The following is a 27,491-nucleotide window of genomic DNA, read 5'->3' as shown; positions in this document are numbered from 1 at the left end:
CAGTAAACTGCATGAACACTTGAGAATAAAAATTACAAATTTGCTATCACATGTGAAAAAAACACGTATGGGTATTTGTTCTCCTGTGTGTGGGTGAGTGAAATGAGGGTCTTTTATAACACCAGAGCCGTTATCAAAAAGGACTGGAACATTACAACAAAATCTAATCCACAGGTTGAGGAGTTTCAGAGCCCCCCCATGATCTGCTATAAAAGAGCAGAAAATATTAGGGATAAAATTATTCGGGCTGATATTGGGAGTAACAGAATGGAATTGAAACAAAGTGTTTTTTTCTACTTCAAAAATAGGCACATTTTCATGCCTGGGCTGTATTCACTCATTTCACTCACCCACACACAGGAGAACAAATACCGATACGTGTTTTTTTCACGTGATAGAAAATTTGTCATTTATATTCTAAAGTGTCCATGCGGCTTACTGTATGTGGGTGAGACGTCCACTCACATGAAAGACAGATTTTGCAAGCATAAATCCACTATCAGGAAAGGCAATTTATTGCTACCTATACTATATCATTTTCACCAGAAAAAAACAATTGCTCAGTTGCGTTTCCACATCATCGAAAGTGTATCTCAGCCACGTCGTGAAGATCACAGGAACAAATTATTGATGAAACGCGAGGCTTTTTGGATCCATCGGCTCCAAACTTTGGAGCCAATGGGTCTAAATCGCGATTATGAGTTAAATAGTTTTTATATATATTTTTTTATATTAATGCTGTTTATATTTCTAACCTGTACTATTATTTTCAACAGTGGAATTGAAGCAATATGAACTGTACCACATAAAAAGATACAATCTTGGACATTGAGAAATCTAATCTGATCCTTTTTGTGATTGTTTACTTGGTCGTCATGGCAACGTGACGTCAGCACCTGGTCGTTTGGCGGGTTATTAAAAAGTGTTTGTATCGGGGTGTCTTCACTGTTTGACAAAGGCACAGTTGTGCCGAAACACATCACCGATATGTGGCAATAAAGAAATACTTTGCAAGATACCAAAAGTGAGTGCCAATCCTTTTCGCTTACTATTATATGGGATGCCCACCCTAGGACACGTGCACCACCGACTTCCGCAGTGCCGACTTATTCAGGTTACATACATAGACATAGCATCGGCTACCACTAGGTTCCTGCTCGTATGACTAGGGTATCCATTCACAGTTGTCCCTCTCGGTAATAACCAGTGAACCAAAAACTGGCCAAAGTGCTCAAATTCTCACGTTGTGGATACTGAGCCCTAGTACCACCTGAAGCGTGGGGGTGTCATGTACTGTAATCCCTCCACGTTACTATGAGAAACCCGCAAACAGAAGGGTGGCTTTATTCTGTAATTCCTTACTTGCACCAAGGCCTTATAATGCTTTACGCTTTGTCACCTTGATGACTGAACAGGTAGCTAAACATTTATGTCCCTAAGGCGGCGCACTTAGGACACACCAAACTAGGAGGAGGAGCCGGTTCACTCCCATATCTCTATGAGGGCTAGTCCCTCTAAACATACATTAGCAGTGGGGTTACCTTTGACGGTGTTAGATCTGCTTGTGACTTACCACTTGGTTCCCCTTATGTAGCTAACACAAGGTAACATAAGAACCATTAGTATTGACGTCCTCAGAGGCAGACCATATGAGCGGTGAAGTAAGGTACTAGCTATCTGGCTATCAATATTATTTTACCAAAGTCTATACAAAAAGTGCATAGATCACATTGCGGTACCCAAAATAGAGTCCATACAATGGGCGAAAGTGCTTGAACGTTGCGGAAATGTCAAAACATTAGTGCAAAAATAGTACAAGAATATGACACTAGAATCACAAAGAGCTCAGGTAAATGTTTGAGTCTATTCTTTGGGTGCTGACTTGTAAAGTTGCAAAACTGGAACATATAATGCAAAAGGAAAAAAAAATCTATTGTAATCCACATGAGGTAGTAGGACTGATATTTGTAATCCATATGAGGTATGGCGCCAACGTGCGCAACCTGGAGTTGTTGTTGGATGATGGTCACAAAAAGGGTGGACAAAAAAAAAATATATATAAACACAAAACAGGGGGTAACAAAAACAAACAGATAGGCCAGCAAGTTCTCAACCATCGGACTCAGTCCATGTAGTGGCTCCAGTAGTCCAATGGATGGTTTTCTCACAGCACGAGGTATCTTACAGGAGGGGCTGGACGTCTTCCTCCTGGGTCCCATAGTTGAGGTTCCAAAAGTCCTTCTTTAAGCGGCGCAACATCCTCATCGCTGTCACTGCTAGCTCTAGTGCTCCTTGCAGCTGTAACTCTGGCAGAAACGTCATCTGCGATCTCCTAGGGGCCTTCTGTGGCAGAACTTGGAACTGCAGGATCTCTGTAGGCCTTGGACTCTTCTTTGTAGGTGACAGGTTCTCTGGATTTGGTGGTGGTTCCGGAGTACATGGAGCAGTATCAGTCGACTTTTCATTGGTGGTAGTAGTGTTGACTGAGCACCAAAATGCTTGGGTGCTCGAGCAGAACACTTTGGGATGCTCGGGTGCTCTATAGAGCACCAGAGCACAATGGAAGTCAATAGGAGAAACCAAGCATTAAACCAGGCACCCCCTGCCCTGAAGAGGGGAGGGTGCCGGGTCCCACTGAGGACTATGCAGACGATCGCTGCACAGTGAGGGAATCCCACAGTGTGAGTCCGTGGCCTAGGTGTCCCTGCTCTGACTCCATATATAGCTATATCCATATATGGAGTCAGTGCTTGGGGACACCCAGTGTATTTAAATCTAATTTAGCCTCTATTTCTGAAAAGTTTCTGGCAGGTAGTAAGTAGTTTGTCATGTAGTAAGTATTCCTATATATACAGTCGTGGCCAAAAGTTTTGAGAATGACACAAATATTAGTTTTCACAAAGTTTGCTGCTAAACTGCTTTTAGATCTTTGTTTCAGTTGTTTCTGTGATGTAGTGAAATATAATTACACGCACTTCATACGTTTCAAAGGCTTTTATCGACAATTACATGACATTTATGCAAAGAGTCAGTATTTGCAGTGTTGGCCCTTCTTTTTTTTAGGACCTCTGCAATTCGACTGGGCATGCTTTCAATCAACTTCTGGGCCAATTCCTGACTGATAGCAACCCATTCTTTCATAATCACTTCTTGGAGTTTGTCAGAATTAGTGGGTTTTTGTTTGTCCACACGCCTCTTGAGGATTGACCACAAGTTCTCAATGGGATTAAGATCTGGGGATTTTCCAGGCCATGGACCCAAAATGTCAATGTTTTGGTCCCCGAGGCACTTAGTTATCACTTTTGCCTTATGGCACGGTGCTCCATCGTGCTGGAAAATGCATTGTTCTTCACCAAACTGTTGTTGGATTGTTGGAAGAAGTTGCTGTTGGAGGGTGTTTTGGTACTATTCTTTATTCATGGCTGGGTTTTTGGGCAAAATTGTGAGTGAGCCCACTCCCTTGGATGAGAAGCAACCCCACACATGAATGGTCTCAGGATGCTTTACTGTTGGCATGACACAGGACTGATGGTAGCGCTCACCTTTTCTTCTCCGGACAAGCCTTTTTCCAGATGCCCCAAACAATCGGAAAGAGGCTTCATCGGAGAATATGACTTTTTCCCAGTCCTCAGCAGTCCATTCACCATACTTTCTGCAGAAGATCAATCTGTCCCTGATGTTTTTTTTTGTAGAGAAGTGGCTTCTTTGCTGCCCTTTTTGACACCAGGCCATCTTCCAAAAGTCTTCGCCTCACTGTGCGTGCAGATGCGCTCTCACCTGCCTGCTGCCATTCCTGAGCAAGCTCTGCACTGGTGGCACTCCGATCCCGCAGCTGAATCCTCTTTAGGAGACAATCCTGGCGCTTGCTGGACTTTCTTGCACGCCCTGAAGCCTTCTTAACAAGAATTGAACCTCTTTCCTTCAAGTTCTTGATGATCCTATAAATTGTTGATTGAGGTGCAATCTTAGTAGCCACAATATCCTTGCCTGTGAAGCCATTTTTATGCAACGCAATGATGGCTCCACGCGTTTCTTTGCAGGTCACCATGGTTAACAATGGAAGAACAAGGATTTTAAGCATCACCCTCCTTTTAACATGTCAAGTCTGCCATTTTAACCCAATCATCCTGACATAATGATCTCCAGCCTTGTGCTCGTCAACATTCTCACCTGAGTTAACAAGACGATTACTGAAATGATCTCAGCAGGTCCTTTAATGACAGCAATGAAATGCAGTGGAAAGTTTTTTGGGGATTAAGTTAATTTTCATGGCAAAGAAGGACTATGCAATTCATCTGATCACTCTTCATAACATTCTGGAGTATATGCAAATTGCTATTATAAAAACTTAAGTAGCAACTTTTCCAATTTCCAATATTTATCTAATTCTCAAAACTTTTGGCCACGACTGTACACACTCAGTGTGGAACAGAAGTATTTGAACACCCTGCGATTTTGCTAGTTCTACCACTTAGAAATCATGGAGGGGTCTGAAATTCATATTGTAGGTGCATTCCCACTCAGAGACAGAATAAACAAATAAATATAAAAATCCGGAAATCACATTGTATGATTTTTAACCCCTTAGGGACACAGAATTATTTCACCTTAAAGAGGGCCTTTCACTTGTAAAAACTATGTGAACTAAGTATGCTGCCATGTAGAGCGGCGCCCGGGGATCTCACTGCACTTACTATTATCCCCGGGCGCCGCTCCGTTCTCCCGTTATGCCCTCCGATACCTTTGCTCCTTAAGTTATAGTAGGCGGGTCTTCCCTTGTCCTGTGGGCGTCTCCTTCTCCTAGGCTGTAGCGCTGGCCAATCGCAGCGCACAGCTCACAGCCTGGGAGAAAAAAAACCTCCCAGGCTGTGAGCTCTGCGCTGCGATTGGCCAGCGCTGCAGCCTAGGAGAAGGAGACGCCCACAGGACAAGGGAAGACCCGCCTACTATAACTTAAGGAGCAAAGGGGATAATAGTAAGTGCAGTGAGATCCCCGGGCGCCGCTCTACATGGCAGCACACTTAGTTCACATAGTTTTTACAAGTGAAAGGTCCTCTTTAAGGACCAGGCCATTTTTTGCAAATCTGACCAGTGTCCCTTTAAGTGGTGATAACTTTAAAACGCTTTGACTTATCCAGGCCATTCTGAGATAGTTTTTTCTTCACATATTGTACTTCATGACACTGGTAAAATTAAGTCAAAAAAATAAATTTTTATTTGGTAAAAATTTACCAAAATTGTGTAAAAAAATTGCACATTTTCAATTTCTCTACTTCTACTGTATAATACATAGTAATACCTCCAAAAATAGTTATTACTTTACATTCCCCATATGTCTACTTCATGTTTGGATAATTTTGGGAATGATATTTTATTTTTTGGGGATGTTACAAGGCTTAGAAGTTTAGAAGCAAATCTTGAAATTTTCAAAAACCCAATTTTTGGGGACCAGTTCAGGTCTGAAGTCAATTTGCGAGACCTACATAATAGAAACCACCCAAAAATGACCCCATTCTATAAACTACACCCCTCAAGGTTTTCAAAACTCATTTTACAAACTTTGTTAACCCTTTAGGTGTTCCACAAGAATTAATGGAAAATAGAGATACAATTTCAAAATTTCACTTTTTTGGCAGATTTTCCATTTTAATAATTTTTTTCCAGTTACAAAGAAAGGGTTAACAGCCAAACCAAACTCAATATTTATGCCCCTGATTCTACTGATTCTACTGTACGGGCACACGGCAGGGCACAAAAGGAAAGGAATGCCATACGGTTTTTGGAAGGCAGATTTTTCTGGACTGTTTTATTTGACACCAAGTCCCATTTGAAGCCCCCCTGATGCAACCCTAGAGTAGAAACTCCATAAAAGTGACCCCATATAAGAAACTACACCCCTCAAGGTATTTAAAACAGATTTTACAAACGCCGTTAACCCTTTAGGTGTTCCACAAGAGTTATTGGCAAATGGAGATGACATTTCAGAATTTTAATTTTTTGGCAAATTTTCCATTTTAATCCATTTTAATTTAACAGCCAAACAAAACTCAATATTTATGGCCCTGATATTTTAGTTTACAGAAACTGCTGTACGGGCACAAGGCAGGGCGCAGAAGGAAAGGAATGCCATACGGTTTTTGGAAGGCAGATTTTGATGGACTGTTTTTTTTGACACCATGTCCCATTTGAAGCCCCCCTGATGCACCCCTAGAGTAGAAACTCTAAAAAAGTGCCCCCAATTTAAAAACTACAGGATAGTGTTGCAGTATTGTTGGTACTAGTTTAGGGTACATATGATTTTTGGTTGCTCTATATTACACTTTTTGTGAGGCAAGGTAACAAGAAATAGCTGTTTTATCACATTTTTTATTTTTTGTTATTTACAACATTCATCTGACAGGTTAGATCATGTGATATTATTATAGACCAGGTTATCACGGATGCGGCGATACTTAAAATGTATACTTTTTTTTATTTATGTAAGTTTTACACAATCATCATGTTTTAGTGTTTCCATAGTCTGAAAGCCATAATTTTTTCAGTTTTTGGGCGATTACCTTGGTTAGGGTATGATTGTTGCGGGATGAGATGACGGTTTTATTGGCACTATTTTAAGGTGCGTGTGACTTTTTGATCGCTTGCTATTACACTTTTTGTGTTGTAAGGTGACAAAAAATGGTTTATTTAGCACAGTTTTTATTTTAAATTTTTTACGGTGTTCATCTGAAGGGTTAGGTCATGCAATATTTTTATAGAGCCGGTCGATACGGACGCGGCGATACCTAATATGTATACTTTTTTTATTTATGTAAGTTTTACACAATAATATCATTTTTGAAACAAAAGAAAATCATGTTTTAGTGTCTCCATATTCTAAGCCATAGTTTTTTTATTTTTTAGGAGATTGTCTCAGGTAGGGGCTCATTTTTTGCGGGATGAGGTGACGGTTAGATTGGTACTATTTTGGTGGGCAAACGCCTTTTTGATCACTTGCTGTTGTACATTTTGTGATGTAAGGTGACAAAAAATTGTTTATTTAGCACAGTTTTTTTTTACGGTGTTCATCTGAGGGGTTAGGTCATGTGATATGTTTATAGAGCCGGTCAATACGGACGCAGCGATACCTAATATGTATACTTCCCCCCCCCCCCCTATCTTTTACCAATTTTTTTAAACTTTATTTGGGGAAAATGACGTTTTTGTTTATTTTTACTTGAAACTTTTAATTTTTTGGGGGGGGAAACTTTATTTTTCAAACTTTTTTTTCACTTTTTTTTTGTCCTACTTTGGGACTTGAACTTTTGGGGGTCTAATCCTTTACAATGCATTCTAATACTTCTGTATTGGAATGCATTGGCTGTATGAGTAATACAGTGAGTATTACTCATACAGCTTCTGGCCTGTGAGATCCAGGGGGCTGGATCTCACAGGCTCGTCACCGGAAGGCATCGCGCTGCCTTCCATGCCATTGGGTCCCCCCTACAGCCGCATGGGGACCCGATGGCACCGCCACACGCTGCCGCCAACCGAAGGTAAAGACACAAACCGCAGGTCTGAATTGACCGTGACCCCCCCGAGCATTTAGCCAAGGTGCCTGCTCAATGATTTGAGCAGGCACCGGGTTCCGATCACCGCCCACCGGGCGGCGGTGATCGTACGTAAATACACATGAGGTACCGTTAAGTCATGTGTCCTTAAGTACCAGGACAACATGCCGTACCGGTACGTCATGTGTCCTGAAGAGGTTAAAGAATGTATTTGTCTTGCACTGCTGAACATAAGTATTTGAACACCTGAGAAAATCTGTGTTAATATTTGGTACAGAAGCCTTTGTTTGCAGTTACAGAGGTCAAACATTTCCTGTAGTTCTTGCACCCCCAAAGCATGATGTTACCACCCCATGCATCACAGTAGGGATGGTGTTCCTGGGATGCAACTCATCCTTCTTTTTCCTCCAAACACAAGTGAAGTTTAGGCCAGAAAGTTCTATTTTGATCTCATCTGACCACATGACTTTCTCCCATGCCTCCTCCAGATGGTCATTGGCAAACTTCAGACGGGCCTGGGCATGTGATGACTTGAGCTGGGGAACCTTCCGTGCAATGAATGATTTGAAATCATGACTGCATAGTGTTCTACCGACAGTGACCTTTGAAACTGTAATCCCAGCTCTCTTCATGTCATTGACCAGCTCCTCCCTTGTAGTTCTGGGCTGATTCCTCACCTTTCTAGGCATCAGTGATACCCCACGAGGTGAGATCTTGCATGGAGCCCCAGTCCGAGGGAGACTGACACTCCTCTTCAGCCTCTTCCATTTTCTAACAATTGCTCCAACAGTTGATCTATTTTCACCAAGCTGCTTGGCAATTGCCCCGTAGCCCTTTCCAGCCTTGTGGAGGTCCACAATTTTGTCTCTGGTGTCTTTTGACAGCTCTTTGGTCTTGCCCATGGTAGTAGTTGGCGTCTGACTGACTGTGGGGTGGACAGGTGTCTTTAAAGAGCTCAGACAGGTGCTACTAAGTTAGATTAATGAGTGGAGTAGAGGTGGACTTTTTAAAGGCACAGTAACTGGTCTTTGAGGGCCAGAATACTTGCTGTTTCTCTGGTGTTCAAATACTTATGTTCAGTAGTGCAAGAGAAATAAATTCTTTAAAAATCATACAATGTGATTTCCTATAAAAAAAATTATTCTGTCTCTCAGAGTGGGAATGCACCTACAATGTGAATTTCAGACCCCTTCATGATTTCTAAGTGGGAGAACATGCAAAATTGCAGGGTGTTCAAATACTTCTATTCCTCACTGTATATAGATAAAATCATACTTCTGATATATATGAATGCATAATATGTGGGAAACTACTACTGATGTATTTAACCATAATATATTTACATATATTATAATATATTATATATTCTAAATATATAATAATATACTATGGCTAAAAACTTATATATAAATTCACATATACAGTTGCAAGAAAAAGTATGTGAACCCTTTGGAATGATATGGACTTCTGCACAAATTGGTCATAAAATGTGATCTGATCTTCATCTAAGTCACAACAATAGACAATCACAGTCTGCTTAAACTAATAACACACAAAGAATTAAATATTACCATCTTTTTTATTGAACATACCATGTAAAGATTCACAGTGCAGGTGGAAAAAGTATGTGAACCCATAGACTAATGACATCTACAAGAGCTAATTGGAGTGAGGTGTCAGACAACTGGAGTCCAATCAATGAGATGAGATTGGAGGTGCTGGTTACAGCTGCCCTGCCCTATAAAAAACACACACCAGTTCTGGGTTTGCTTTTCACAAGAAGCATTGCCTGATGTGAATGATGCCTCGCACAAAAGAGCTCTCAGAAGACCTACGATTAAGAATTGTTGACTTGCATAAAACTGGAAAGGGTCATAAAAGTATCTCCAAAAGCCTTGCTGTTCATCAGTCCACGGTAAAACAAATTGTCTATAAATGGAGAAAGTTCAGCACTGCTGCTCATCTCCCTAGGAGTGGTCGTCCTGTAAAGATGACTGCAAGAGCACAGCTCAGACTGCTCAATGAGGTGAAGAAGAATCCTAGAGTGTCAGCTAAAGACTTACAAAAGTCTCTGGCATATGCTAACATCCCTGTTAGTGAATCTACGATACGTAAAACACTAAACAAGAATGGATTTCTGTCACGGATGGTGTACAGGAAACAAGACAATGCAATATAATCAATGACTCACTGGATCCACAACTAAGGAACAAAAGGGAGACCCCTGCATGAGACCTGCCACTCTCCCTGACTGCTCAGCCTATGCAAACACCCCAAAGGTGGATGGGCGCATATCCACGTACCTCGGCTATCTAATACCTGAAGACCCTACAATAGTGAAGGGACACGACCACCGGCTCCCTACACCAGACACGGAGGGAGTCAGGGTCTCCTGAAATCCAGCAGACAGAAAATCACAAATAAAGGAACAGCACTTATCTTGCAGAGGACTGGGAAATAGGAACAGCATGCACACACACTCCAGGAAGTTGTATAAGCAGCACACTACTGCATTATGGGGAGGAACTTAAAGGGAAGCAATCAGTCCAACTGCATGACAGCTGAGATAGACTAACGAGATGAGGAACTGAAACCAAAACAAAGAAACTCAAGGTGGAGGATCTGGAAAGCTCCTGTCAGAGCTTCTCAGCTGTCTGGTTGTGACAGTACCCCTCTCTCTAGGAGTGGACTCCGGACACTCAGAGCCCACCTTCTCAGGATGGGACCTATGGAAAGCCCTGATGAGACGAGTGGCCTTAATGTCCTTCACTAGGACCCACATCCTCTCCTCAGGACCATAACCCTCCCAATGAACGAGGTACTGGAGGGAACCGCGGACAAGACGAGAATCCACAATCCTAGAGACCTGAAATTCAAGATTTCCATCAACCATAATCGGAGGATGAGGCAAAGGCGAGGGTACAATAGGTTGAACATAAGGTTTCAATAAGGACTTATGAAAAACATTATGGATCTTCCAAGTCTGAGGAAGATCAAGACGGTAGGCAACAGGATTGATGACAGACAGGATCTTGTAAGGCCCAATAAACCTAGGACCCAACTTCCAGGAGGGAACCTTCAATTTGATATTCTTGGTAGACAACCACACCAGATCACCAACATTCAGGTCCGGACCAGGCACACGTCTCCTATCTGCCACACGCTTATATCTCTCACTCATGCTCTTTAGATTATCCTGAATCTTTTGCCAAATAGATGACAAAGACGAGGAGAATCTGTCCTCATCAGGTAAACCAGAAGACCCCTCTCCCGAGAAAGTCCCAAACTGCGGATGAAACCCATATGCACCAAAAAATGGCGACTTATCAGAGGACTCCTGACGACGGTTATTCAAAGCAAACTCAGCAAGGGACAAAAAAGAACACCAATCCTCCTGATTCTCCGCCACAAAACAGCGCAGATATGTCTCCAGATTCTGATTGACGCGCTCTGTCTGGCCATTCGACTGCGGGTGGAAAGCAAAAGAGAATGACAACCGAACCCCCAAGCGAGAACAGAAAGCCTTCCAGAATCTGGAAACAAACTGCGTGCCCCTATCAGAGACTATGTCTGAAGGAATACCATGCAATTTGACAATGTGATCAATAAATGCCTGCGCCAGCGTCTTAGCATTGGGCAAACCAGGAAAAGGGATGAAATGCACCATTTTGCTAAAACGAGGCAAGTCCGTAATGAAGTCCATGGACAGATGTGTCCAAGGACGGGAAGGAATGGGTAAAGGAAGGATTGGACCTGATGGCCGTGAATGAGGGACTTTGGCACGAGCGCAAGTCTCGCAAGCTGCCACAAAACCCTCAACCGACTTACGAAGCGCAGGCCACCATAATCTCCGAGCGATGAGATCCAGTGTGGCTCTTGCCCCCGGGTGCCCAGCAAGGACCGTATCGTGGTGTTCCTTAAAAATCTTGTGTCTCAAAGCGAAAGGCACAAACAACCTCCCAGGAGGACAAAGATCAGGAGCCTCTGACTGGGCTGCCTGCACCTCTGCCTCCAATTCAGGAAAAAGAGCAGAGACCACCACACCTTCAGCCAAAATGGGACCCGGGTCTTCAAAATTCCCACCTCCCGGAAAACAACGTGACAGAGCATCTGCCTTCACATTCTTAACCCCAGGGCGGAACGTGACAACAAAATTAAACCTTGAAAAGAACAAAGACCATCTGGCCTGTCTCGGGTTCAGACGCTTGGCTGACTCCAAGTAGGCTAGATTTTTATGGTCAGTAAACACGGTAATAGGGTGTCTGGCTCCCTCTAGCCAATGGCGCCATTCCTCAAAAGCCAACTTGATGGCCAACAATTCCCTATCTCCCACATCATAATTTCTCTCTGCGGAGGAGAGTTTCTTCGAGAAAAAGGCACACGGTTGCCATTTGGCAGGAGAGGAACCCTGAGACAAGACCGCACCCACCCCTACCTCAGAAGCATCAACCTCAACTATGAAGGGTAACGAAATATCAGGTTGTACCAGGATGGGAGCGGAAGCAAAACTCTCCTTGATATTAGAAAAGGCCTTACGCGCCTCTACCGACCAGGAAGAAAAATCTACCCCCTTTCTGGTCATATCAGTGAGTGGTTTAACAACAGAGGAATAATTCAAAATAAATTTCCTGTAATAATTGGCAAAGCCCAAAAAACGCATCAGCGCCTTCTGATTCTCAGGAAGCTCCCACTCAAGCACAGCGCGGACCTTCTCGGGGTCCATGCGAAAACCAGAAGCGGAGAGAAGAAACCCCAGAAATTGAATTTCTGGAACCGCAAACACACATTTTCCCAGTTTCGCGTATAATTTATTCTCCCGCAAGATGAGCAAGACCTGACGTAAGTGTTCCTTATGAGTCTTGCAAATTGATTATCAATGAGATTGACAGCTGCTCCACTATCCACAAAAATCTCACAAAAAATGCTCTTGCTCTCTAGCGCCACCCTAGCAGGCAGGACAAAACGGGAACTACAAGCAAACGGAAAACCTTCAATTTCCGCCTCAACCCTGCCAATAGTAACAGACGGAACATTTTTAAAAGATTTTTTCCTTTTTGTTTCTTTATTACTCCCAGAAAACTGCCTGAATCTCCTAGAGGGACAAACATTTGCCAAATGATTTATACCTCCACAACAAAAACAAACCCTCCCATGCGGGCTGAATCTTCTATTGTCAGAGGCAATCAACCCCAGCTGCATGGGCTCCTGCTCAGAAGGGGCTGACAGCGACTGAGACCCCTGCGCACAGAATGAGACCGCTGCACTGTCCCGGGACTGAGTATGACAGGAAGGAGAGATCTCTCCTCTCTCTCTAAGATGCCTGTCAATACGAACGGCCTGAGACATAGCAGAATCCAAGGAGGTAGGTCTCTCATGAAAGGCAAATGCATCTCTCAATCCCTCTGAAAGACCATGGCAAAATTGACTTCGGAGTGCAGCATCATTCCAACCAGTATCAGCTGCCCATCTTCGAAATTCTGAGCAGTATATCTCTGCGGATTGTTTACCCTGGCATAACAGACGTAGTCTAGACTCAGCCAGAGCAATACGATCCGGATCATCATATATCTGATCCAGGGCTAAAAAGAATTCATCCACTGAACGGAGGGGCCGTGCCCCCTCCGGCAGCGAAAAGGCTCAGGACTGAGCGTTACCCCTGAGCAGCGATATAATGATCCCCACCCTCCGTTCCTCATCACCAGAGGAATGGGGAAGAAGGCGAAAATGGAGTTTGCAAGCCTCTCTAAAACGCACAAAATACTCACTACCCCCGGAGAACGTATCCGGGAGTGAGATCTTAGGCTCAGAACAAACTCCATGAACGCAAGCAGAACCGGTCACTTGAAACTGAGAAAAAGTCTTACGGAGATCAGCTACCTCCAATGAAAGACCCTGGAAGCGTTCAGCCAAAAGTGAAACCGGATCCATGCTTGAGACGGTTTTGGCGGCTTATAATGTCACGGATGGTGTACAGGAAACAAGACAATGCAATATAATCAATGACTCACTGGATCCACAACTAAGGAACAAAAGGGAGACCCCTGCATGAGACCTGCCACTCTCCCTGACTGCTCAGCCTATGCCAACACCCAAAGGTGGATGGGCGCATATCCACGTACCTCGGCTATCTAATACCTGAAGACCCTACAAAAGTGAGGGGACACGACCACCGGCTCCCTACACCAGACGCGGAGGGAGTCAGGGTCTCCTGAAATCCAGCAGACAGAAAATCACAAATAAAGGAACAGCACTTATCTTGCAGAGGACTGGGAAATAGGAACAGCATGCACACACACTCCAGGAAGTTGTATAAGCCGCACACTACTGCATTATGGGGAGGAACTTAAAGGGAAGCAATCCGTCCAACTGCATGACAGCTGAGATAGACTAACGAGATGAGGAACTGAAACCAAAACAAACAAACTCAAGGTGGAGGATCTGGAAGGCTCCTGTCAGAGCATCTCAGCTGTCTGGTTGTGACAATTTCATAGGAGGATACCACAGAGGAAGCCACTGCTATCCAAAAAAAACATTGCTGCACGTTTACAGTTTGCACAAGAGCACCTGGATGTTCCACAGCAGTACTGGCAAAATATTCTGTGGACAGATGAAACCGAAGTTGAGTTGTTTGGAAGAAACACAAAACACTATGTGTGGAGAAAAAGAGGCACAGCACACCAACATCAAAACCTCATTCCAACTGTGAAGTATGGTGGTGGGGGCATCATGGTTTGGGGCTGCTTTGCTGCATCAGGGCCTGGACGGATTGCTATCATCGAAGGAAAAATGCATTCCCAAGTTTATCAAGACATTTTGCAGGAGAACTTAAGGCCATCTGTCCACCAGCTGAAGCTCAACAGAAGATGGGTGTTGCAACAGGACAACGACCCAAAGCATAGAAGTAAATTAACAACAGAATGGCTTAAACAGAAGAATATACGCCTTCTGGAGTGGCCCAGTCAGAGTCCTGAACTCTACCCAATTGAGATGCTGTGGCATGACCTCAAGAAAGCGATTCACACCAGATATCCCAAGAATATTGCTGAACTGAAACAGTTCTGTAAAGAGGAATGGTCAAGAATTACTCCTGACCGTTGTGCACGTCTGATCTGCAACTACAGGAAATGTTTGGTTGAAGTTATTGCTGCCAAAGGAGGTTCAACCAGTTATTAAATCCAAGGGTTCACATACTTTTTCCACCTGCACTGTGAATGTTTACATGGTGTGTTCAATAAAAACATGGTAACATTTAATTCTTTGTGTGTTATTAGTTTAAGCAGACTGTGATTGATCACATTTTATGACCAATTTGTGCAAAAATCCATATCATTCCAAAGGGTTCACATACTTTTTCTTGCAACTGTATATATATATATATATATATATATATATATATATATATTTAAATAAAATGTAGCCTCTATTTCTGAAAAGTTCCTGCCGGGATCTAATAACTATTGTCAGGGATTGCTCTCTGAAGCAGGGCGGCGGTGACAGATTCTGGTTCAGACAACAGGATAACGTTTAAATCAGGTTCCACTTTATTGTGGCACAAACAGCAGAAATAAATAGCCTGCTCATCTGAGCACTAACTAATACAGATAGTATCTGCCTCACCTATAAAACACAGGTCACACAGGGCATCAGGTATTTCTTTAGTCAGAACAGCAGCCAACCTCCTGGACTTATCTCCAGACATCACTTCCCCCAGACTGACAGCCTGGGACAGGTTTTTATTTCCCCTTAATGATCGCAGGTGGCTACACCTGGAGATCCCTCAGGCTTGGGGAAAACATGCCTTGGAATTGGGTCCCCCTACCAAGCCTACCTTCCCCAGTCCAATAAAATCCAGCCCATAAACTACTAAAGAAAATAGCTTAAGCAACCATATTTGCTGAAGCCAGCACCATTCTGGATCTTACTTACCTCACCCAGTTGAGGAACCTGGGTGAGATATACACCTCTTCCAGAACTTTACCATATACTTTCCTGTTCACATTACCACACTATGTATAAATATATCAGGGGTCAGTACAGAGATCTCTCTCATCATCTATTTTTCCCCAGGACTGTGACGAGGGGACATCCTCTGCGTCTGGAGGAAAGAAGGTTTGTACACAAACATAGAAGAGGATTCTTTACGGTAAGAGCAGTGAGACTATGGAACTCTCTGCCTGAGGAGGTGGTGATGGTGAGTACAATAAAGGAATTCAAGAGGGGCCTGGATGTATTTCTGGAGTGTAATAATATTACAGGCTATGGCTACTAGAGAGGGGTCGTTGATCCAGGGAGTTATTCTGATTGCCTGATTGGAGTCAGGAAGGAATTTATTTTCCCCTTAAGTGAGGAAAATTGGCTTCTACCTCACAGTTGTTTTTTTTTGCCTTCCTCTGGATCAATTTGCAGGATGACAGGCTGAACTGGATGGACAAATGTCTTCTTTTGGCCTTATGTACTATGTTACTATGTTACTAAAGAATTGTGCCAAGATTTAAAAAGTCTCTTACGGTACTTTACGAAACAAGATATACTAAGTTATTCTACACCTGAGAATATGCGAACCCTCATTAAGCTTTCAGAGAAACGAGACTCTGTGAAAAATTACTGTACTATAAACACGATGAGGATCAAATTGACATTCAAGCCAGCGAAAGTGAGAAAGCTTTTAATCGGCAACTGCTTGTAAAATGATCTCTCCCAATTAGCTGTCTAGACTCATCATCAGTGCTCAGTTTATGAAGACGACCAAATATCAATAGTTATTTGCCGTCCAGAGACCTGAAGAGGAATCCAATGAAAAATTTTCATACATTGTCATTCATGGACCGGCCTCCGTTCAATCCTACTTCCCCATTCACAGCGTATCGTTACTATTGCAGCAGGCCAGGGAGGTCGGGGTCATTTATGAATCCTCTGTAGACCACTCTTCACGTTCTAGATTGGAGATCGAGCTGGCACTTAGCAAGGCCCTAAGGCGATGGTATAGTGTAGTAACCAGTCAAGGTGATCTGCCATTTATAGTGCTTCATTAACCCTCGCAGGCCTGTCATTAAATATGGCAGACTTTGCATTTTTCACATCAAGTTGCTAATCCCAGGAGGACGACGTTGCTTCAATGTCTACATGATGAAGTGCACGAGGTCAGCAATTTTCTGCTTATTGACACAACTCTATTTACCTCAAATACATGAATGCACCGAGCACCGGGGCCTGAGAGCAATCAGTCATTTTATTAAAATCAACAAAATAGTAGGATTACTGAAATGCTGATTAAAAGCATCTGATATTACATTAAAGGTCATACAGTAACAAAAAGAGGAAATAATACAGTATGAATAGTAACATGACCTGGGGAACCTATCTATCTATCTACAGTATCTATCTATTTATCTGTCTATTATCTAATCTCAGAATCAATACTTTGTAAGACCACTTTTCGCTGCAATTACAGCTGCAAGTCTTTTGGGGTCTGTCGTTACCAGCTTTGCACATCTAGAGGCTGAAATTTTTGCCCATTTTTCTTTGCAAAACAGCTTGTACTCAGTCAGATTGGATGGAGAGCGTCTGTGAATAGTAATTTTCAAGTCTTGCCATAGATTCTCAACAGGGTTTAGGTCTGGACTGTGACGTGGCCATTCTAACACATAGTAAGGCTGTTACCAGCCTGCATTTGTGGGAGGGGCGTCTGGCTACTTATTCCCCCCGCTACCGCTCAGCCAGGCGCCCGAGCCTCACGCATTACTGCGGTATCGCGCTCCTTCCCCTCCGACCCGAGTCCTTCCTTCCGGTTCCTGCGCACACGCGCCGTCGACGTCTGGACTGTCGTTCGCCAGCCTTCCAGGTAATCGAGGCGCAGCTGGCTCCGCTCTAGCTGTGCCTCACGCCTGGTCTCTAGCCCCCTGGTGGTACAAGTTAGATGCCGCTCTCCCCCAGCTAGTTCCGCTCGCATGGATACAAGCGGCAGGGTTGGGGAGCGGCATCCTGGTTAACTGTTCTGCCGGTCATGTGCCGCACAATTTGGGGGCATAAATAAGATCCATTATTGGTAGGCAGTTTGTGCATTCATTTTCGCCACCTATGAACTCACTTAGATCTTAGTTTTTACTACAAGTTTTCGCAGCACAAGGGGCATTGGCAATATTCTGGTTCTGTGATACAGGTAGCACTCCCGTTTTCAGGGGGGCGCAGTTTCTTTTGTGCCCTCTGCCAGCTTGCTTTGGGGCCCTGCGCATCGATCCAAGGTATCTGCCTAGGGTTTCCTTTGCGGGCTCTCACCAGATTATCTATGGGCCACAGCACCCGTCCTTACCCCATGTGCTCATTTAAACGCGGTGCACAATACATAGGTCACAAAAAAAAAAAAAGGGGGGGGAACGATCATCAACAGTTAGTCTGCCTATTTCTCTGCCATAGCATCACAATACCAGAATTTGCGATTTACGTGAAGTTGGTGATTTCACTTTACTGCTTAAATTAGCGGTTTCTGTGTTCTGTCTCACTCTGCTTCCGTCACCGGGTCCACCCGTATTGTTGGGGTCCTCTGGATCACCCGGGGTCTCAGTGCCTTCTGGTTCACCCAGGGTATCAACGTTCCTGGATCGCCCAGGTTGTCATTGTTCATGGATCGCCCAGGTTGTCATTGTTCCTGGATCGCCCAGGTTGTCAATGTTCCCGGATCGCCCAGGTTGTCAATGTTCCCGGATCGCCCAGGTTGTCAATGTTCCCGGATCGCCCAGGTTGTCAATGTTCCCGGATCGCCCAGGTTGTCAATGTTCCCGGATCGCCCAGGTTGTCAATGTTCCCGGATCGCCCAGGTTGTCAATGTTCCCGGATCGCCCAGGTTGTCAATGTTCCCGGATCGCCCAGGTTGTCAATGTTCCCGGATCGCCCAGGTTGTCAATGTTCCTGGATCGCCCAGGTTGTCAATGTTCCTGGATCGCCCAGGTTGTCAATGTTCCTGGATCGCCCAGGTTGTCAATGTTCCTGGATCGCCCAGGTTGTCACTGTTCCTGGATCGCACAGGTTGTCAATGTTCCTGGATCGCCCAGGTTGTCAATGTTCCTGGATCGCCCAGGTTGTCAATGTTCCTGGTTCGCCCAGGTTGTTCAATGTTCCTGGATCGCCCAGGTTGTCAATGTTCCTGGATCAGCCAGGGTGTCTGTCTTTGTTTACCCAGGGTTATTACATCTGTTCTGATGTCGTTTGTTCCTTCCTCTAGATTGGGCAGTAGTTATTTTTCCTTCTTCTCCTTCGTTTCGTCTAGGAATTCCGAGGCGCTCCCAGTTCCAACTTAAACTATTGAGGTTTTGGAGCCGTGCTTCCAAATCCGTTCATATCCCGTCAGGTAGGTTCATCCGTTGGTCACTTTCACACGCCTTCAGTCTCTCACATTCTTCCGGCCGCTCTCCCCGCATCCGTCTGTGCTTCTTTTCCGTTATTATAGGTAGACATAAATTCGCCTTTTTTTCTCAGGTCAAACATGTCTCACATGTCCGATATGGATGACAACCTCTCCATGCCAGGAACTTCCATCTCGGGGCACAACAGCAGCACATCCTTAAGAAATTGGACAGTGCCAAAGTTGATTGCCGAGCTTAATCGCAGGGGGATTCGGCATCCCGCGTCTGCCCGCAAGGCCGAATTATATCGTCTCCTGATGACCACTCCGGGTTCGACAGCTGAGCAGTCCAATATCGACTCCATCCAGCTGGCACTAGCTCAGATCCAGTCTTCCATCGTCGGACTCGCTAGCTCGGTCACGGACATTCAGACTAGGGTAGCGGTCTTGGAAACCAGGCCAGCAGCCTGGCCGCAATATCCAGGTTTCTGCAGTCATTCCTGCCATTCCTCAGGACGTTGCAGGTAGGCCTTCTGCCACCCCCCAAATTGCTCCTTCCCATTTTGTTCCGGAGCGTATCAAGAAGGATATCCTGGCAGGCAAGGATGTAAATTTGGCGTCCATTCTGATTGCCTCCCAGGATATTTCCGAGAACCGAGTCATTAACTGCGGAGAGGTTTCTGTGGTTTTGAAGGCCAAGGATGCTCGGCTAAATAGGAAGTTTTCTGTTTCCGAGTTTGTTCTGGCCTTCAGCCTCTACAGGGACGTGGTGTGCTCCGCTCAGCCTAATCGCAGGTAAGTGTTGGACACCTACTTGTACCGGATTACGGATTTGGGGCACAAGTACGGCGGCTCGGCATTTTACAACTACCATCGTTCGTTTTCTGCCAAAGCTGCTGCTGCCCTGAACCAATTTCAGTTCGTATCTAACTGGGCAGACTTGGACATGGAGTTGTTCTGCCGACACTTTGCAGGTCTGAAGGCTCCTCTGTGTGCCATCTGCCAATCCATTTTCCATTCTACTGAATGGTGCCCTAATCCGGTGCAAGATCCGCAGTCAGCGCCCACGCCAGGTCCTTCCGGGTCCTACAGGTCTTCCTCTTCTTTAGATAAGCTGGGCAGGCCAATTGTGCACCTCGGTATTAGCCAGGTGTGTAATAATTTCAATGCCAAGGGCTGTGCCTTCAATGCTTGCCGAGCGCTTCACATTTGCTCTCTTTGTTTTCGGGCCCACCCCCGTCCTTCCTGTCCCAGGAAGACAGCCAGGGACTCCTGACTAGCCGACCTCAATTTGGAGTTACTGGCTGCGCATCTGCAGGGCCACCCCGACCTTCGCTTCGTCGCCTTCTTGTTGGATGGGTGCAGAGAAGGGTTCCACACCGGTCTTGTCACGCTCCCCCAGGGCTGCTGGGTGGGCCCCAATCTGCTATCCGCTTCCAGTGACCCTGAGGTGACCACCCTCATTCAAGCAGAAGTCGACAAGGGGTTCGTCATTGGTCCCTTTCTAAAGATTACATTCCAGTCATGGCATATCAATCCTATTGGCCTTGTCACAAAACAATCTTCCAATAAAAAGCGTCTCATCTATGACCTCTCCGCACCTCATATGTCCTCCATCCCCAGTCTCAACTCACTCATCCCCTCTGAGGAATATTCTATGCAATATTCTTCAGTTGATGAGGCCATTCAGTATATTCTACAAGCAGGTGTCGGGGCTTGGCTGGCCAAGGTAGATATCGCCGATGCTTTCAAGCTGCTTCCAATACATCCGCAGCTTTGGAAGTACTATGGCATCAAGTGGGCAGATAAATTCTACTTTGCCAACCGGCTTACTTTTGGGTCCAAGAGCAGCCCTTGGCTTTTTGAACAACTTGCCAAAGCCCTGCATTGGATTCTCATCTATCACGGTGGGTTATCCATGGTCGTCCACTACTTGGACGACTTTCTTCTCATTGAAAGGCCCAGTCAGGCCCCGTCCATTCCCCATACACTCCTGGACATTTTTTCCCGTCTTCAGGTTCCTGTGGCTACGGCCAAGACTGAGGGTCCGGCCACCAAGGTCACCTTCCTGGGCATCATATTAGATACCATCAAGATGGAGGCTAGCCTCCCCAGCGAGAAGTTGCTTAGGATCCGCTCAGCTATTTCCCAGGCGATTCAGTCTCACTCTCTGACCAAGGTGGAGCTTCAATCCTTGCTGGGGATGCTTAACTTCGCCACTAGAATTATGCCTCAAGGCAGGGCCTTCCTTTCCAGGTTGTTATGTCTCCTGCCCTCTGCCCCAGAGCAGGATTCAGTCGCCAATCTGGACAGCCAGGCCATTGCAGACCTTGTCATGTGGAACAGTTTTCTCTCTGAATGGAATAGCATTTCTTTGTTCATTCCGCAGTGGGACTCTTCTTCCCCCATGGTTTTCTCCGACGCCGCTGGTTCCTACGGGTTCGCTGCCATTTTCAGGTCTCATTGGCTGGCTTCCGGATGGCCGCCAGAATTAGCCTCAGACTCAGCAGCTCTCAAATCCTCCCCCCTTCTGGAACTGTATCCCATTGTGGCGGCAGCCCAGGTTTGGGGTCACCATTGGTCTAACACTTCTGTGACGTTTGTTACGGATAGTCAGACCTTGGTGGACATTGTCAACAAGGGCAGGGCCCAGTCCTCCAGGATCATGGCCTTGTTGCGCAAGTTAGTTTGGTTATCCCTCCACCACAATTTCCACATGCGTTGTGTCCACATTTCAGGCGAACAGAATAGGGCCGCGGACGCTCTTTCCCGTTCTAATTTTGCGATTTTTTTTCAGGAAATGCCCGACGAGGATCAGTCAGGCACGCCCGTGCCCCAATTCAGCACTCTCATTCTGGATTAGATTCGCTCATAGACGAGGCCAAGGGTCTGGTTGCAAAATCATTGTCGTGCAATACGGCGAGGAATTATCAGGCCGGCTTAAGAGCTTTTGATAAATTTTCCAAGAGTCATCCGAGGGGTCAACACTCCAAAACCTCCTACATCATGGCCTTCTTGGCCTATTGTCACTCACATCTATCTCTGTCATATAGTACCATCAGACTTTATTTAGCCGGACTACAACATCACGCTATGTTGGCCACTCCTCATCGCAGGTCCTTTTTTTCCATTCAGGCTATTAAAGCCACCCTTCGGGGTATTCAAAAGGAGGGTAAGGGGTCCGTGAGCCACAGGCAACCAGTGTCTAGCAAATTGTTTAGAGATCTCTCCTCGTCATTGGATGGTAATCCTTTTGGGCCTTCCACTAGCCTGATTCTGAAAGCGGCCATGTATCTTACTTTTTATGGGTTCCTTAGGCCCGGGGAGGTTCTGGCCGGCCCAAATCGTCAATACCATCCTTTGAAGCAACATTTGTCATAGGGCCTGGGCCATTACACTCTCCTGCTACCCTCCACCAAAACCAATCAGACGGGTCCCCCCACGGAGGTCAAATTCTACCCGACCTCGAACAATTGGTGTCCAGTTCAAGTGCTGCATCAATTGCTAGTGCTTATCCGAGATTCACTGCCAGACAGCCCGCTCCTGCCGCACGCAGGCAAGCCTCTCAACACCTCTCAGTTCATATCCTATATCCGTGCCCTCGCCCAGGGTCTAGGTTATGACCCCAAGGTAATTTCGGGGCATTCATTCCGCATAGGGGCGGCCTCCGCTGCTTCTCGGCATCAGGTGCCAGCCCATGTCATTCGGTCCATGGGGCGGTGGCGGTCCTCCTGCTTTACCAGATATATACCCAATCCTCAAGTAGAGATATCTCGTGCCTTTCGTTCACTGGCTTTGTAATTCTTATAATAAAGTGTTGTACCTAACTATTGTTTTTTGCCCCCTTTTTCATTGGTGTACCCGCGCCCGTGGCTCCCGGCACAATTCAGCCACTATGTTCAGGGCAGGTTTCTCTGCGTACGCCGACGTTGTCCTAGCTCTGACCATAAATAGTAAGGCTGGTACCAGCCTGCATTTGTGGGAGGGGTATCTGGCTACTTATTCCCCCAGCTACCGCTCAGCCAGGCACCCGAGTCTCACGCCCCTCCCTCCCGCCCCTTTTTTCTCAGCTTCCATCAGGTATGCCCCCTTTTTCATTGGTGTACCCGCGCCCGTGGCTCCCGGCACAATTCAGCCACTATGTTCAGGGCAGGTTTCTCTGCGTACGCTGACGTTGTCCTAGCCCTGACCATAAATGAATATGCTTTGATCTAACCCTTCCATTGAAGCTCTGGCTGGATGTTTAGGGTTGTTGTCCTGCTGGAAGGTGAACCTCCACCCTAGTCTCAAGTCTTCTGTAGCCTCTACCAGGTTTTCACGGTGGGGATGGTGTGTTCAGGGTGATGTGCAGTGTTTTCCACCACCCAAAGCATTTTGTATTTAGACCAAAAAGTTTGGCTTGTGGCAAACTGCAAACAGGACTTCTTATGTCTTGCTTTCAAAAAATGTCTTTCTTCTTGCCACTCTTCCTTAAAGGCCAGATTTGTGGACCACACAACTAAGGGTACTTTCACACTTGTGGCAGAGGATTCTGGCAGGCAGTTCCAACGACGGAATTGCCTGCTGGATCCGTCAAAACGTATGCCAACTGATCTGATCCGTATGACAAATGCATTGAAATGCCGGATCCGTCTCTCCGGTGTCATCCGGAAAAACGGATCCGGCATTTATTTTTTTCCACATTTTTTGCGGTCTGAGCATGCGCAGACCGCAATGCTGGATCTGTTTTGCCGGAATACTTGGGGCATTAATGCATTTCAATAGGAAAAAATGCGTGAATTTTGGGCGGAGATAATACCGTAGCATGCTGCGGTATTATCTCCGTCCTGAAAAGGCAAAAAGACTGAACTGAAGACGTCCTGATGCATCCTGAACGGATTGCTCTCCATTCAGAATGCATTAGGATAAAACTGATCAGTTCTTTTCCGGTAGTGAGCCCCTAGGACGGAACTCAGCGCCGGAAAAGAATAGCGCTAGTGTGAAAGTACCCTAAGGCTACTTTCACATCTGCGTTTTGCTGAACCTTTTTGAGATTCGTCACAAGAGCTCAAAACCACAGCAAAACGCTTCAGACAAAACTGAACGAACATGAAAAGAGTGCATCAGAATGCACTCAGTTCAGTTTTGTTGCGTTCCCATGGCAAGCAGCGTCTTTATGTGCGTCATGGAAAACTGAGCTAGACGAATCTGTCATGAAACACAATGTAAGTCAATGGAGATGGATCAGTTTTTTCGGACACAAAAAAAACGGATCCTCCCCCATTGACTTACAATGTTTTTTGTGACGGATCCATCTTGTTCGTTTTGGAACTAATACAACCGGATCCGTTGTGAACGGATGCAGACGGCTGTATTATTGAACGGATTTGTTTTTCCTGATTCCCTGATGGATTTTTATTTATTAAAAAGTTTGAAAACCATGTATCATTTTCTTTTCCCTTCACACATATTTGCTACTTTGTGTTGGTCTATCACATAAAATACCAATAAAATACATTTAAGTTTGTATGTGTAATGTGAAAAAATGTGGAAAAGTTCAAGGGGTACAAATACTTGTTCAAGGCACTGTACAGGTTCCTTTACATAGTCCGAGCATCTGCCCGATAATTGCTCGTAGGAATTATCTAATAAAGGTGCCACCGGTTACCCGAAAAAACAAGCATAATGTATCTTTCATGCGGTCACCTAAATCATTGTTTGCCAGCGGCAGATTGTGCCATCTAAATAGCCTCTGCTGCCGGCAAACAATGATCATGTATGGGGATGTGTGGTGGCACCAGCGATCGCTGCTCCTGATACTGTGGAGGAGATCGCTACATGTAAATGTTGAGGTCTCCTACAGTGAAGAGCAGGCGATTGTCGGGAACAAACTATCTATCCATCTATCTAAGGCTACTTTCACACTTGCGGCAGGACGGATCCGACAGGCTGTTCACCCTGTCGAATCCGTCCTTCCGCTATTTCGCTGTGCTGCCGGACCGTCGCTTCGTCCCCATTGACTATAATGGGGACGGGGCGGAGCTCAGGTGCTGTACGGCAGTTCGCGGTGAGAGGCCGCCGGTATGAAAAGTCGGACATGCAGAACTTTTAGTCCGGCGGCCTTTCGCCGTGCACTGCCGTGCTGCGCCGGAGCTCCGCCCCGTCCCCATTATAGTCAATGGGGACAGAGCGGCGGTCCGGCGGCACGGCGAAATAGCGGAAGGACGGATCCGACAGGGTGAACAGCCGTCAGGAACATCTATCTATCTATCTATCTCCTATCTATCTATCTCATCTATCTATATAAAAAAGAAAAAGTTTTACCACTCCAAAATGAGATAAAAAGAATAATGAACTGGGTTTTGAGCATACCATCTTCCATCAAACTTTTAAAACATTTCAAACATTCCAATGTACGAAAGCAGCTGGTACGGGCAGAAGCGTTCTGCGGCACCAGAGCTCCGCTAACCTGCAGAGCCTGCTGTGCATGTGCGAGTTTTCAGTACTGGACACGGAGCTCTCATCACGCCGAGAATGCTGGAGGAAGATCTACTGCCCCATAAATGCCTGAAGCGGAGAGTCACTACTATACACAAAGTTTGCGATACAGCATAGCCTGTTTGGTTTGAATGCAACCTACTTGGAATAGTTGTTCAACTTTCTTACAAACATTGATCAGTGAACTATTATCAGTATTATCAGAAACCATCTAAAGTTACAACTAGAGATGAGCGAAGCTTAGAAAAATTTGATGCTTCAGCTTTGCCGAAGTTCGCCAAAAATGTTATTTGTTCCGAATTAATTTGGTAGCTCTGTGATGATTTATATGTTGCTACCACTTAGGAGTATGATTATATTCAACTCTTTTAAATAAAGGGTAAGGGTCCATTCACACTACCGCAAAATGGGTCCGCAATTTTGCAGAACGGTGCGGACCCATTCATTTTCAATGGGGCCGCAAAATATGCGGACAGCACACTGTGTGCTGTCCACATCCGCACTTACGTTCCGCGGCCCCACACAAAAAATAGAACATGTCCTATTCTTGTCCGCAGCCACAGACAAGAAAAGGCATTTCTATTATAGTGCCGGCCGTGTGAATGGACCCTCGTACAGCTCTCTTCCCCTCTCCATATTTGACATGTTTGACATCTTTTTCGGGTGTATTGGAATCAGGGGTCAATGATTCGGTGCAGCTACATTACAGCATCCCTGATGTTTTGTCCCACATTCTATGTTTTTAATCATGTATTTTTGATTATCTATTTAATAAATTGAGGATATATTTATTACACTCTTTGGGGCATTGTGTCTTTGTGCTCCTTTGTGAGCAATTTTTGTAGTTTTAATTTGTCATGAATCGCTATAAATCAGGTATACCCAGGCAACTCTGCCTTAGGCCTCATGCACACGACCGTTGTTGTGTTCCGTTCCGCAAAATTGGGTTCCGTTGTTCCGTAATCTGTTTCCGTTTTTGTTTCCGTGTGTCTTCCTTTCTTTTTGGAGGATCACCAGACATGAAGGAAAGTAAAAAAAAGTCTAAGTCAAGTTTGCCATACAAATGATATGAAAAGAAAACGGACGCGGATGACAATCTTGTGTGCCTCCGCGTTTTTACACGGTCCCATTGACTTTAATGGGTCTGCGAACCGTTTTCCGTGAAAAAAATAGGGCAGGTTATATTTTTTTGACGGACTGGAACCACGGATCACGGATGCAGATGACAAACGGTGCATTAGCCGTGGTTGCTAGGGATGTTGCTAAGCTCAGACAAAGACATTGCAGCCTTCTCATTGGCCCACAAGCAAGAAGGGAGGTTACTGATGAAAAAAAATCAAGAACTTTCGAAATTACGAATATATATCACTATATTCTAAATATTTGCAAATTCTCGAAGTTCCGATATTCGCGATTCGAATATTCGCGCCCAACACTAGTGCTGACATCTTGTCCTAGGTGTGTACTGATCTGCTGGAGAGATAAAGCAAGGTCTCTCAGCTCAAGGATTCTGTCCCTCAGTTTGTGAAATGTGGCGATAACTTGTATATACAGAAGGCATCGCACATCCATCCCACAGATCTTGATCCAGTTTTTGAGGTTTCATGTGGCTAAAAAACTGTGCTTTCAATCTTAATTAAATGCCCATTGTACATGCCACCAATTGGAGCTAGGTGCTTGAAAATGTGATCGTTTTCAGATCAACACCTGCCACTTTCTAAATTTCCCTAACTCCCTTCTTGGTGCTGCAATTTCAATATTGAGGAGTGCATTTGTGCAGTGGATACTTATCTTAGAACCAATGAAAACCCTGGGCCAGAGAACTTATGTTCTCCGACTCCCAGACTTATTTTATAGATAAAATGGTGGTGGGTTCTCTTTAAAGGGGTTGTCTCACATCAGCAAATGACATTTATCATGTAGAGAAAGATAATACGAGGCACTTACTAATGTATTGTGATTGTCCATATTGCCTCCTTTGCTGGCTGGATTAATTTTTCCATCACATTATACACGGCTCGTTTCCAGGAGTTTACGACCATCCTGCAATCCAGCAGCGGTGGTCGTGCTTGCTCACTATAGGAAAAAGCACTGGCCTCTCTGGTGGCAGGGAGCATGGTAGCTCACAC

This window comes from Bufo bufo, chromosome 5 (assembly GCF_905171765.1).
Source record: "Bufo bufo chromosome 5, aBufBuf1.1, whole genome shotgun sequence".
In the NCBI taxonomy this organism is placed as follows: Eukaryota; Metazoa; Chordata; class Amphibia; order Anura; family Bufonidae; genus Bufo; species Bufo bufo.
This window is presented reverse-complemented; position numbering follows the sequence as displayed.